Source organism: Sinohyriopsis cumingii, unplaced genomic scaffold, assembly GCF_028554795.1.
Source record: "Sinohyriopsis cumingii isolate HCF-2022 unplaced genomic scaffold, ASM2855479v2 utg002785l, whole genome shotgun sequence".
In the NCBI taxonomy this organism is placed as follows: Eukaryota; Metazoa; Mollusca; class Bivalvia; order Unionida; family Unionidae; genus Sinohyriopsis; species Sinohyriopsis cumingii.
In genome coordinates, this window is record NW_028316298.1 from 50,687 (window position 1) to 65,305 (window position 14,619).

Consider the following 14,619-nt stretch of genomic DNA (forward strand, 5'->3'; position numbering starts at 1 on the left):
TTTTTATTCTAGGAAAATAAATTATTTGTTGAATTATACAAAGCTTGTTGCTTTTGAGTCTTTTTAGTAATTATTATAATACCTTAGGTTCGTAATAAGCAGTCGCCTATATTGAATGACCCGTTTTACTTTTCCCCATTGGTGGCTGATATTAGCATCTCTGACTTTGCTGTGGAAAACCTGTATGAAGTAGACATTTTCACAATGGCGAGACATACACAAATGTTAAGTGCTACTCACTGATCTGAGTATAAAGATTTAATCATTGACCTAGACACACAACGATAAGCTTAAATCCTATCCAAGCCAATCTGAAATAACGGTCACGGCTTTACCCTTATAACATTCTTAACTCCTTTGCATGGCATCAAGTTTTCCATAAGTAGGCACACTGTCAGGTACTCCAAATGTTCTTTAGCCATGTAGGGATCCATGTTTACATGTAAACACATAGCAGTATTGTAATTAATAATATCCATCATTGAAATGAATCATATCCATCATTATAATTAATCATATCCACCAGTTGACGTTTCTACATTAATTTAAATATTATGATAATGTAGAGTATTAGTATTTCATGAGAAAGAATGAATGACAATACAGTTTTCAGATGCTGCATCCCTAGATTAAGCAAGAGATCAAAGTTCAAAACTTCGTATGTAATAAGGACGCTTCCCTGTAACCTAAACTCCAGATGCAATAACTGAGGGATAGTGATCATAGTTAAAACTATGTTTCACAAAGAGAATAGATAAAAACATGGTTTCGAAACATATTTGCCATCACGAGGTTGGGTGATGATGTGAGTTGATGTTCACACTTCAGAAACAAGTTTTGGATATTTGTAACGGGCTGTATCTGTATTGTTCAGCTTCTTCTAAAATGTTACTAAAGTTTAATTTGTATTATTTGTTGACCATTTTAATACTGTTTTGATATATATATATATATATATATATATATATATATATATATATATATATATATATATATATATATATATATAATGTTTAATTGACCTTAGGCTAAAGTCAAGTTCACTTTGTACCTGACACAGGGCATTGATTTTATAAACAACATAATATATTGCTAACTTTTTCTGTACGATTGTGGACTAAATATCCCGATCATGATTAATGTAACTATGTTTAACATAATTTGAATTAAAATATACAATTTTGACCCTGACCCTAGACGCTTCTAGAATGGAAGTTTCCATAAATGCCAGAGTATCTCCAGAAAATGGTAATTATGACCTAGGTCAAGAAGAGGGGTATATCATTTTGTTGATCTGCACATGATTCATTCTTTTCTTAACATCTTGAAGTATAATAGGTTCTATTGTTATTTTGGGTTATTAACTTTTTTGGAATTATGCATTTAAATTACTGTTTATAGGAAATACAAATTGCCCGTCAATAATATTATTGGATTAGAACATTTGGAATTATTCTGATTTCAGCAAGAACATTTTGGATCATAGTATTGTGACAACTCCAAAGACTTAGTACATCATGATAATTTAGGTCATTTGAACATTAGCATGTTCAAGAATTCAGGAACATGAACCTATTCAATAATGTAATTTGTTCGGAATATCACTAATTTAGTCAGATCTTTAAATACTTAGATGTGTGATATCAAATAATTAATTAGTGTTATTTAAGTGAGAATGTTGTAAGTTTTTTGTTTCATTTTCTAGGAAAAAATCATTTTTAAAATTTTACAAAACGTGTTGGTATTCTCTATTTCTATTATTTAGTGTTTAAGAGTCATGACAAAAACACTAACCATATCACTTGATAAAACATCTTTGTAGCAGCCACTCAGCAACCACTGGATATATGACTACAAGAAAGATAAATCATAGTCACCCAGCCACCACTTTGCGACTTGACTATTACAAGAGAAAACCTTTATATAACATCATTGTAAAGGCAACTTTGCAGAATCTTACTATATTTTTTAAATTAGCATTCTTGCATCATTGAAGACGTTACATTGATATTTGATAAAATAAGCAGAGGTGATCCAGTGCCCAGATGTCAAAGATATAGAGTAGTAAAATCTTTCAAATTTATTTGATATAAATTATGCCAATCTGCCAACAAATATGGCTTCCATTACCAGGTATAGTACATTATTGGAATGACTTGTCTGCTTGACTGAACCTGAAGAAATCATACATGTATCAACCCCGTGTCCGTATCTATCAGGTTTGTAACATGACGTTGATTTTCCAACTGCAGTGGCTACCAGTAATTAAAATAGATGGCTCATACATGTACATATAGATATAGGTATGAATATTAATATATTGGATAGCGAATGAGTACATTTTACCATGTATATATATATGATTGAAAGATGCGATACATTAAAGACAATGAATAAACATTTATAAGTGTTTATATAGAATTGCCCTTTTGAATTACAATGTCTTCAAATAATTTTAACTGTTTCAGTATTTCAAAGGTACATGAACTATTCAGTGGCATCTAATCAAGAAAACTAAATAAGTTGATAACAAATATGTTGTAGGTTATGATAATGATAGCAGAAGCAAAAACTACCAAGAAAGGTATATAAAAGATTTTTGTTCCTTATTAAAGTTTGACTAATATTCCAACTTGTTTTCTGAAAATGTAAGCTCAGAACTCTGGGAGAGTGACAGATGACCATGATATTAAATTTCGTTTAGAAGAACATCCTCTTTGTTGTAAAACATGGGGAGGGGATTGTTAGAATAGTGATGAATTTGCAAGATATAATCAAAATACCCAAATTAGATTCAATCTACGGAGTCAATAAACTAATCTCAAAGCTGGGTGGATCATTCTACTGAAACTATGATACTAGGTAATTAAGATCTAAAAACAGAAAAATAATTAGGTCTTATAAATTTAATGGTGACAAAAGCTTTCCAAATAAACACAACGCGAGAAATATTTTACAGTGTGGACCAAATTATCTGTTATTCGGTGCTGTTGATGATCAACTAAAATAGGTTGCTTCCTTGATCGGGATAATTCATTAGTGATTTCCCATACTGAGATCATAAATAACTTCAGAATATGACAACGAAGTTCATCACTAAGCCGAGATGAGGGGACTGAATTACCACCTATCGATACAAGTCTCCTTGCATAACTTGACCATTATAAGACGAAAACATCGTTATTACCGACAAGTTCGAATTCTTAAGATTTTTATTCCCTGAGTAATGGGATTTCTAATGATTCATGCAGTTCAGCAGTTTATAGGAAAATATATGATATGGCTTTTATACTTGTCCAGATTCGATACCCGACGTACTGCAAGCTGCCGAAGTTCCAATAATCAGTGACATTGCGTGTAAGAGTGCATACGGAGAACGCATTACTCCACGGATGTTTTGTGCTGGTTACTTGTATACTGGAGGTGTGGATAGCTGTAGTGGAGACAGTGGGGGACCTTTTGTGTGTAACATAAACGGTAATAATTGATAGCTAATTTACTGCATTTTGTTATGGGAGTCTGTATTGGGGGTCATCTACAGTTAGAGTAGTTAATTATTTGAGTAGCAGAACTGTCATCCCTTAGGATTTTACTATAAAAATTACAGAGACAACCCTTAAGTGACAATCTTACAGAACAAAAGCGAAAAATATAAAAAATAGAATCATTGATCTAAAGTCCAGCTATTGACTTTCAAAGTTTTGTCTGGATCATGGTTTTCATTTTGGAGTGGAGTTGGTGACGATCGTCAGGGCACCAGACAAATTTTAGAGCAGTACCTCAGATATCTTAATTGGTCATGCATTTATTACAGACTTACTTCATATATATATATATATATATATATATATATATATATATATATATATATATATATATATATATATATATATATACTATAAAGATTTTATTATCTCGGTCATATTAGGAATATTTTTAAAACACAAGCTAGGAAAGGCAACATGTATATATGTATATTGTTTGGATATTATGTGTCAGTCTGAATAGTTCTCAAAATGTGAGATGATTGCCACTTTTGTGTGAAATTAAAACAAGAATCACTCCAACGGACTGATCATTTAATGCCAATCCTTCCTTTAAATTGCAAAGTCATGAAACCACCTTTGTTATTCTTCAACAATAAAAGGTCCTTCGCATTAGCTCTTGTGGTTGATATATTGGATGTCAGGTTAGCACCATTTTCATTTACGACCAACAAGGCATCCTATGATCTCTTCTGAGGAAACGTTCATATTGATAAAACTGTTTTGGAGAATTATGGATATCATACATTAAACAAAATGGATGCTAGCTATATTTGGTATCTGATTGGCACCAATTCGATATATAACTAACTAGATATTATTAACATTCTTTTGATGAAAGCACAGCGTTGAGATAACCACACATTTTGGAATTGTAATAATAACATTATGTCAAGATGGAAATATGATGCCAATATCATCAATGATATAGGTAACATTTTACATTGACAATCAGCTATGTACAATACGAAGCCTTCAGTGAACATTTCAAAATGACACGTGACTTAGTTTAGGAGAAGAACTAATAACACAAGTTTCAAGATGGCTCCCGTGATATACGAGTTTTATATATTTCATCCGGGATCAACAGGACAGCTAGCAAAGACTACAGTTGAAATCCTATAAATATCTGACTCTTCGTTTCGGAAGAGTTCAATTGTAAAGATTTCGATATGACTGTTGGTGTGGCTATGTTGGATATCAGATTGGAACTATTTTCATTTACAACCAAATAAATATAATATACTGTCTTACTGTATAAACCCTATGCAAATTGCAATGTCAGTAGCTGGTAAAGGAAAGTAACATTTCTATTGGTCAGAATGTTACCACGTGATCAAAATGAATTGCGTTTATTTCTATACGAACTGTAAGGATAATTATTTTTATAAGTCTACTACTTGTATAAATATAGTCACGAGTACATAATGAGATAAAAACTGCCAGTGAAGCCAGACACGAAGTATGTGTTAAAGGAAAATGTCATTTTAACAATATTTTAAAAAATAATTGAATACATGTGGCTTTCATTGGTTGAAGGACTGGTATATTGATGGCCTTATTACGATAAAGCAGGACAATCCCAAGTGCTGTGAATAGCTACGTAACATAAAACCCAAAACATGTATTACTACGCGCAATTAAGATTTCCAGGTTTTTTTACTCATGCAAACAAAAGAACATGTCGAATAATTGAAATTTCAATTATAAGAGTTTAATGTTATTTTTTCTGAGTTTATTGTGGTATAAACTGTCAGTTGCCGACTCACAAAGCTTACATAACGCCTTCGGGCATTATTATTTTGCTGTTTGAGTCGGCAACTGTCACGACAAGCGCACAAAAATCAACGTTGAACTCCAAAGTGAATCTGACTTTACATTCAGGAGAAGTAGTTGAAATTAGACGGTATATCTGACTACCATGGTGGCCACATTGGATGTCAGATTGGTATCATATTTCTATTGTCATTTACGATTAATCATACATTCAGGAGAAGTACATTGAAAAGTCCATGCTAACACAAGTACACACGAAAAAGGTTTTAGCATAATCTTATAACGTGATCATTAAATTAAAGTCTTTTACACTGTCCAGCATAAAAAGAAAAGAAACATTATTTTCTAAAACTTTAATTGTTTTAAATTGAAATGGTTGCTACATTGATGTAGTAAAAATATAATGATAATGTGGTGTCAAAAAGAGGATTAGCTGTCATCAATGACGAAAACTCACTGTGATAGTGTACGAGTCCTTCAAAGAAACATCCATCAGAGGCTGGCTAAGAAATGTCATTCATGTTTAAAGAACGATTCAGAAATATTGTCCATATCTGTAATGTGTTTAACCTTTCTCCATGATTGTAGATTGCACATTAAGATCATGACAACTTGTTGAATTGGACTGTTAACCATACCATGTTGCAGAAAATGTTTATGATTTTTGTCTTGTTTGTACATTATAAACATGTTACTTCCTGATGTTTCAGTTCAAGGTCTAGTCTCAGAATGTTCTAGAACATAACTTCTTTACAAATGTGATCAGAAAGTGACCAACATCCTGATCCCCTCATTATGTCCTAGATTTTTTTGTAAGGTTTTGAAGTAAACACCATTATTCTTTATGATTTGTATTTCAGTTTTCTTTAGAAATAATTCGAGCATAATCATAATTTTTAATTTGTTTAATAGAATTACAACATTCTCATTAATGGTTTTTTATACTAAATCACTATAGTCGGAATATTGTGAATTCATTAAAGATATTCGGGATAATATCATTGTGATACATCAAGATTGTTTTATATCAACTCTTTCGTGGCGACTGGCACGTCAACACATTCAATACAGGAGTTCATTCAGAACACTTAATTAGTTTGAACTTGTGATGGTAATTTTAGGGTTAAATATGTTTGGATTCACAATTTTATCAGATCCTTTTCTATTTTCACCTTTACCTTTTATTCTCTAGGTATGTCATTTACTTGTTAAAATTAATTAACCTGGCTTTGCTTGTTTTGTTACTTAGTTTACGACCATAGAACCGTATCATTCTCAAAGAGGTATATCCTATGGACATTTACAAAGTTCTTAACATATTTAGCATGGATAATGCAACTAGTAAACGTACACATGCATGCAGTTGCATGCGGTTAGTCGAGCATTTTAAGAATGATCCCTTTCAGTCTGCTCCTACTATTTAGTTGCTCCTTAGGATGCAATGGCGAGTTACCTATATTCATCAAGTGTGGATGTAATGGAGAACTAGCATAACACTAATGGCAGGCTTCTGAAATTAACTTACAAGATCAAGAATTAAACACCTATATTTCACAGAAAATCATTTTCTAAATTTGTGATCATTATCTTAGGAAAGTGCAATATAGGGATGTTACATTCATTGCATTCCTGAGGCATTATATCTAATAGACCAATTCCAAAAGTGCCCTGAATGACTCATTGAATTACCATGTTATCTGTTTCATACATCATCTCGTGAGCGCTCAAAAATAACATTAAGTTCGTTATAGTTTTCAAAACAGTCATTATATTGTCATTTTACAGTTGAAAATATTATTTTCAGGTAAATACACAGTTATAGGAGCCACATCATGGGGGGATGGATGTGCCTTGGCTAAGAAACCCGGAGTGTATGCAAAGGTCACAGAGTTCTTGACATGGATACAAGCGAAAATGAGGCTATAATAAAATACATGATGTCGGGTCTTACTTAAGCATGAAACAAATTGTTTGTACCTGTTACTCATATATGTATATTATATATATATATATATAATTCTCAAAGGGATGTGGCCACATCGTCTTGTAGAACTAGTATAGTATGTTATTAGATGAGAATAATGTAAGAGAACAATACAAACTATATTTCACTAATCTGAACTCCAATTTGCATAATTGTGTTACCATAATGTATAAGTGTAATGAATAAATATCTCCACTTTGCATTATATTTGCTAAACAAATGGATAATAGTAATTCACAAATAAAACCAATTTTTTGCATTACAATTCAGATTTATTCTTTGAATGACTTCACTGCCTTTCCCAAAACTTTTAGATTATCTACAATAATTTGAGAATCAGATGGTCAAAAGCTCTCAACGTTACTGATTACAGCTGTTTCACCTCTTTCTGTGTGGATTCGACTTTCGGCTTCGGCCAATGTGGGTACGAGATAAATCTTGCCAGTAGCTTCAAGTGGATCTGTGTTTTTTTCCGGGATTTTCTCCGGGTTCCTCATATATTGTACTAAACATGGCGTTAAACCCTACAGCATCTGTTAGTTCAGGTAAAAGCCGAGGTACAGTTGTCAGTTAGTGATCGCTTCTTTTGTTGTCGGTGAGGGTTTCGAGCAGGACGTTTTCCAATGGATATGCATCAGTCTTTCAGACAGATTTTCTGATACAGACCGAGCACTCTTGAGGAGGACGAATAGTGGGTAAAAACATATTCAAGTTCACAAATGAATTGTAAGCTTCGTTGATCATAAAAAAATAAGAGTTCATGGTGTAACAGGATAGACCTGAATGAACTACTTTATATATATATATATATATATATATATATATATATATATATATATATATATATATATATATTACAAATGCAGTGATTCTTTCACGCTTTATACATACGTTTCATTAAAATGCTCTAACCAAACATTCACTAATTGGAAAACAAAAAAATGATTCAACTGAAAGTGAGATTCAAACATCTCCTGGAATGTAAATGAGATTCACATAATCGCGTGTAATCCAAACTAAAGATTCAAATAATCTTATGTAAACAAAATGACTGAAAAATGACTCATTCTTACTCCATTGAAACAACCAATTGCAAAAACATAGTCATTTGTACAGCATATACATATATATATATATATATATAGATAGATACATAGATAGATTGATAGAACTTGTAAACTTTGTTAATTGCCAAACCTCACAGTTCTCCAGAATTATTGGGTTAGCCCTCACTTTGTATAGGCCGTAACGACCATGGGCACAAGGTTACAAGCTAACCGTTTCTTCTTCGTATGGCCTTACATCATCTTCCATATCGACACACATCCTGCCATACAGATATATTGAGATACCCGTACACATATGCACCTACAGCACACATGTCTCATGTATTAGGTTGGCTTTCTTGTTTTGGCTACACCCTCAGTTATTGGATCCACCCACCATGTGCAGATACTCACTATAGCCATACTTACAGACAGCTATAGACAGCTCTAGACAGCTGTTGACAGCTTCAGACAGCCCCAAACAGCTACAATAAAACCAAACTGGTCATTATAATTCGTCCGGAATTAATATCTATATATGTGTTCTACAAAATGAAACTAATAGCAACATGTAATTCAAAAGTTCACAACGATTCAAAACTGCATTGTAATAAAGCTATCATTTCACCATACGATATTAAAATCTGAATGGCTTCACATTGCAAATACAATACCAAAGAAAACACTTACCCCTACAGCTGGACAACACAAATGGATAACGTTCACTCCTTGACAAGTTCCATAGGCCAGTGTGTCAGTTAGAAACGGAACATGCCTTAAATACACATCAGAATGAGTATTAGTTAGGGTAAAGTAAGCTTGCTTACCTTGTTTTTATTGAATCTTAACGCAGTCTTATCTAGGACGAGATACATGTTAGTTCAGTTGCTTACCTAGAAAACAAGTGTTGACACTAAGCAAACTTGTACGCATGTACGACGAAAATATCAAATTGTTCTAAGGCGAAAAGAGGTTAGTTCTCGCCTTATTATGGGACACAAGGGCTGGCCTATTGTCCATGTTGTCTATGTTGTCATGGGCTGGCATATTTTCCATGTTGTCTATGTTGTCATCGGCTGGCTTATTGTCCATCATATGTCCATTATTATATATATCCGTTAGCACAATTTTTTTTTTTTTATAGCTATGCATCCTTAACTACAAGGATGGTTACCACATATATTCTAATATACTGTTATCATGTCTACAACGTACATATGGTTTGATTAAGTTGTTGGTTTTGCATGTCTCTCCAAGCATCTGAAGGAACATAATTGCATTTTGTGATCGTGTGTACGCTGTTGAATGTGAATTGTTTTCAGTACACTACTATTAAATACATTATCATATGTGCGAACCTGATGCGTTAGTCTGCAGTGTAAAACATGTATACATTGCTTCATGTACGATATTAATGTATGTATATTTTGTCGTTGATCGATATTTGGTGACTTCCATACACTGATTTGTCAGTTGGACACCTTCGCGGAAGAAAAGCAGATCTCTCACCCCGTCGGGAGCAACTGAAGTTTTTTTTTTTTCTTTTTTTTTTTTTTTTTTGTATAATGCTGGGATATGACACTCTTATTAATCATTGTAATCATTCTTTTTGGACAATATCGTAACTTCCTAGAGTTCATTACGGGAAAATCAAACGTATATTTTGTAAATCTCCACCTCTCTCTTCTGTTTATCTCTTTCTCCCTCTCCCATGATGAAGTCATAAGAAAAGAAATCCATTCATTGACTAAGTGTGCAAACTATTCCATAGTAATTACATCGTATTCGAAAAAAAATGATGTTTAGTTGACAATCTCGATTTTTACACTGTATATCTTTAGGTGCGTTTGGAAGTATAATAATGTTGATTCCTGTTGAACACAAATTCACAGTGGATAATGATATGCAAGTATCTAACGATCACATGCTATTCTGAACCCCCTTTCATACACCGCGATCTGTAAATTGTCAGAACTACTATTCTGTGCATTAACTGGTCTTGTTCGTAACTTAGTTGACTGTATATAATACTGTGCTCTATCCTAATTGTTCTGATCGATACATGTTTGCATCCTGCATGATTCACAACTTGAGAAGCGTATAACTTATATGAACTTGAGAAGCGTATAACTTATATGGGATATGGGGACATCGTTCAATAACAATATACCCCATTTGCGTGCAACCGAACTTTTAGCATCTCGTTTTACCTTTATATCATTGAAACTACATTATCTCCTGTTACAATCAGTCAAATTGGGCTTAGCTTTGGAACTAGTTTATGTAAAGTTTGTTCATATTTAAAGATGCTCTGTGTGCATGTGATCAAACGTTTTGTGGAATTACGGTATTGAACTTATCAAGATATCTTTCTTCTCCTGCTTGTCAGAATTGTGTATATATTCGTCGTACATTGATGTTTCACTATTTATTTTTATTTAATATATCACCTTCGTGGAGGTCTTCTGAACGTACATTACTATTTGCCTTTGGAACGACTATACTCATTACTAATCTAAATATAAAAATAGACCAAATCTTCATCAAATTTGTTTTGATTGCTCTCAACAACTACAATTATAAGTCAATTACAATTGCAGCCGACACGGCTTCAGATCTGCCGTTGGCAATGTGTTGGCAGGCCTGGGTCTCTGCACGTATTTGGAGTAATCGGTATAAAACATCGTTGAATATGCATTATACTACGGCATGTCAGGATCGTTTTTGTTTGCAGTTTGACACGATCTATATCCGTATTATGGGGAAATATGTTCCCCATTTATGGTGCTTTGGTTGTTATTATCTAGGAGATTGCGATCTTTGATGTTATGACCCTTATCGAGTAAATAATAAAATAAGATATGAAATAATGGATGGAATAACAACGATTTGAGCATGGATATATACTAGAAAAACACGAGACCCCGTATCTAAAATATAAGAATTTAATAAATTACATAAACAAAATAAAATTGAAAATGACATATAAATGATAATCTTTCTTTTGGAAATAGAATCACAAAATTCATACGAAATTCAATGGACCTTTCTGCTTTTCTAACAAAACAAATTTCATCACATAATAAAGTGAATTACCTAACTCATTAGATCAGGATGCAGGCATAACCTGGTTGCAATTCAATGTTGATGACAAGTCAGAGTCGCCGTAGGGTTTGTCGTGTTTTCTCGTTATCTATTCATCCTGTTCCGGTCATCAACCGTACTTTGACAGTATGTCCTCTTTTCCCACTGTGTGATACACATATGGGGCTATTTTTTTCCTTCAAATAAATTTAATATACCCTAAATATTTGTCAGGATTTTCTTTTTAGCGTCGAACAATATTCCCATTCTCGTTACCTCCTTATCGTAATTCATTAGACTAAGGCTAGTAAGGTCAGTTCTCAGCCTAACAACTGATATGAACATTATCTCGTCATTACCAAAAAAGTAATGTATGTAGCAACTGCTAGAAATGTTTAGTTGCTCTATGACATTACCATTTTAGCATACAATATCAATAGCATTTAAGACATATATTCACGCAATCTCGGCATGAAACTCATACATATTCGATTCATTTTGTGCTAAAAATTATTCACTCCGAACGCATTCATATTCATGTAATAGTGAATGATATATTGAATACATGAGTCATATAACATTTAAGACGAATGAATACTAACTTAGCATCGGAGCTCAATGAACATTAATTATAACTAAATGTCTAAATTTCTATGAAGAATCATTATTAGCATTGATTAGAACTGGAGACAAGTAACCACACACATACACACATACATATATAAGTCGCGAAGAATGATGTATATGTAACCATCCAACCGTCGTCATTGCTGACTACAGTCTCGGAGCTTTACATATATCGTTCACTAAATTTAACTTCTAACGAAATAGAGCCTGGGTTGGACTTCTATAATAGTTTAAATACAATATTGCGAGCACACCAAGCCATCCATATAGTTTGCAAGAGGCTTAATGAAAATTCGACAGGTCAACATATAACACCAATAAATGTGCTCATGTGGCTTTTATAAATTACATGAAGTAAAGGAGATTGCTTTATGTTCATATAATCATCGGATACGACACACCGTAACGTCAGAAGTTCCCGGAATTGATGAGTGGTTTAAAAAGCTCACCGTTACGGATCAACGACATCTCACCTCTTTGTGAATCGAGTATCTGGCTCGGCCATTGTCGGTTTGTGAGAAAGTCTCTCAGTAGCCTCTCGTGGGTTGGTGGAACTTTCCTGGGCTTTCACGGTTTCTTCCCCAACCATTTATACTGGCGGTCATGTATAGCATATCCAGGGCTGCAAATGGCGTTAAACCCTACAACAATAGCGATACCAAAAAATAGAACGTAATATAGTATTACACGCTTGTGTTTGTTTGCGAGTGTATGTATGTATGAAAGTGTGCGATTGCGTGCGCTTGTGTATGTGAGAGAGAGAGAGAGAGAGAGAGAGAGAGATACTTGAGACTCTCTCCTTCCAATAGAGGTAACTTTGTATAGGCAAACGATGTGTAAAAAAAACATTTGTCCAAATTAATATATTTTGAAGAATCAGAGCCGAAAATGTTTTAATCTGTAGATAAAGTTGTAAACGATTTCTTTAAACCGCACCACACTATCTGCATGAAATAGGCAACATTTATATTCGATTTTTCAAATCCGTAAGTAAATTAAAAACAGATCTCAGTGTACTGCATTGTTCCGTTTTGATATATGCAATGCTAACTTAAATGTAGTGTATACAAAATATGTACACAAAACTAATCTTTGTCTCTATCTATTATACAACAACCCTTAACATTGGCACTGTGTAATATACGTCAAAACATTAATTTAGTCACTGCATAAATCAAACATTACCTATGTCACAATCACGACAAAGCATTTATGGGGCCCTGAGCGGCCGAGTAGTCAAAAGCACTCACCGCTACGGATCACTGCCGTCTTTCCTCTGTCTTTCTGGATTTGAGTCTCAAACTTGGCCAATGTTGGTACCTGATAAACCATGCCAGTAGTTTCTCCTGGATCGATGATTCTTTCTGGTGTTTTCCTGGGTTATTCCTCAATCATTTATACCGACCGCCTTATATAGCCTATCTTTTGTTGAAAAAACAAAAATAATTTACCGTCGTTATGGTCTATACGAAAGTACAAAAAGTAATGTCGTCCTCTACCTGATGTATGTTTTACTATAAACTGTATGGTACTTGTTTACATCGAACATATATATATATATATATATATATATATATATATATATATATATATATATATATATATATATATATATATATATATATATATATATATATATATATATATATATATATGTTTAAATGATCTCCCTTTACCTGCTCTATCTTTATTCTACAAACTATATTGTACATGCTTGTTTCAAATAGCTTAATCTGTATCATTAGATATATGTTCCTTTCCCTGCTGTATCTTACCTTATTACTATATCCTGTATAGTACGCGATTCCTGAGAACATCTTCACGTAGAAGTTGTATTATTACTGACTTTTCCTACTGTATTTCATTACCATAAACTTTATAGTACTTGTATGTATACAAGTGCCCAATCAATCATGTTATAGTGTTTCTACCCTTTCCGGCTGCATCTTATTTTAATGAACTGTATAGTAGGTGTATGCTTAGAAACTCTTAATCTATATGATTCAATACATATATCTGTCTCATGTTGTGCATTTTTGATATTAACTAAATAGTACGTGATTGTTTAGAGAATCGTAATCTACATGTTTCATTGTATCTCAATCTTCCTGTTGTGGCTTTGTTATAAACTTTATAAATGCTTCAAAGATCAAATGTTATATTACAATTATCTCCCTTTTCTTGCCGTAATTTATTTATAAAATATGTAAACTACGTGTTTGTGTAACCATCTTAATCCATTAATTAAATATTATCTCCTTTGTCTACTGTATTTTATCGCTATAAACTATATAATACGTGTTCGCTTACAACATCTTGATCTAAAGGTTTAATTGTATCTCTATATTTCAATGCTCTATCTTATTTCCATAATCTGTGTAGTACATATATGTTTAGAAGATCTTAATATACAATTTTAATGTTATCTCCCTTTTACTGCAGCACTTTATTATTGTCAACTATAGCAAGTTTTTGCTAAAAACACCCTAATTTATTAGATTAAATTCCTCTCCATTCTTTTGCTGTATATCATTATTATAAACCCTTGCATGTGTTT

The 14,619-nt window shown here is 33.0% G+C and overlaps 1 protein-coding gene across 1 annotated transcript in view; it reads left to right on the plus strand.

Moving 5' to 3' along the window:
- LOC149770061 (transmembrane protease serine 9-like) overlaps positions 1 to 14,619 on the plus strand; it is a gene marked incomplete at its 3' end in the record, with an annotated part of 94,851 nt that overhangs the window by 12,783 nt on the left and 67,449 nt on the right. The window lies entirely within an intron of this gene.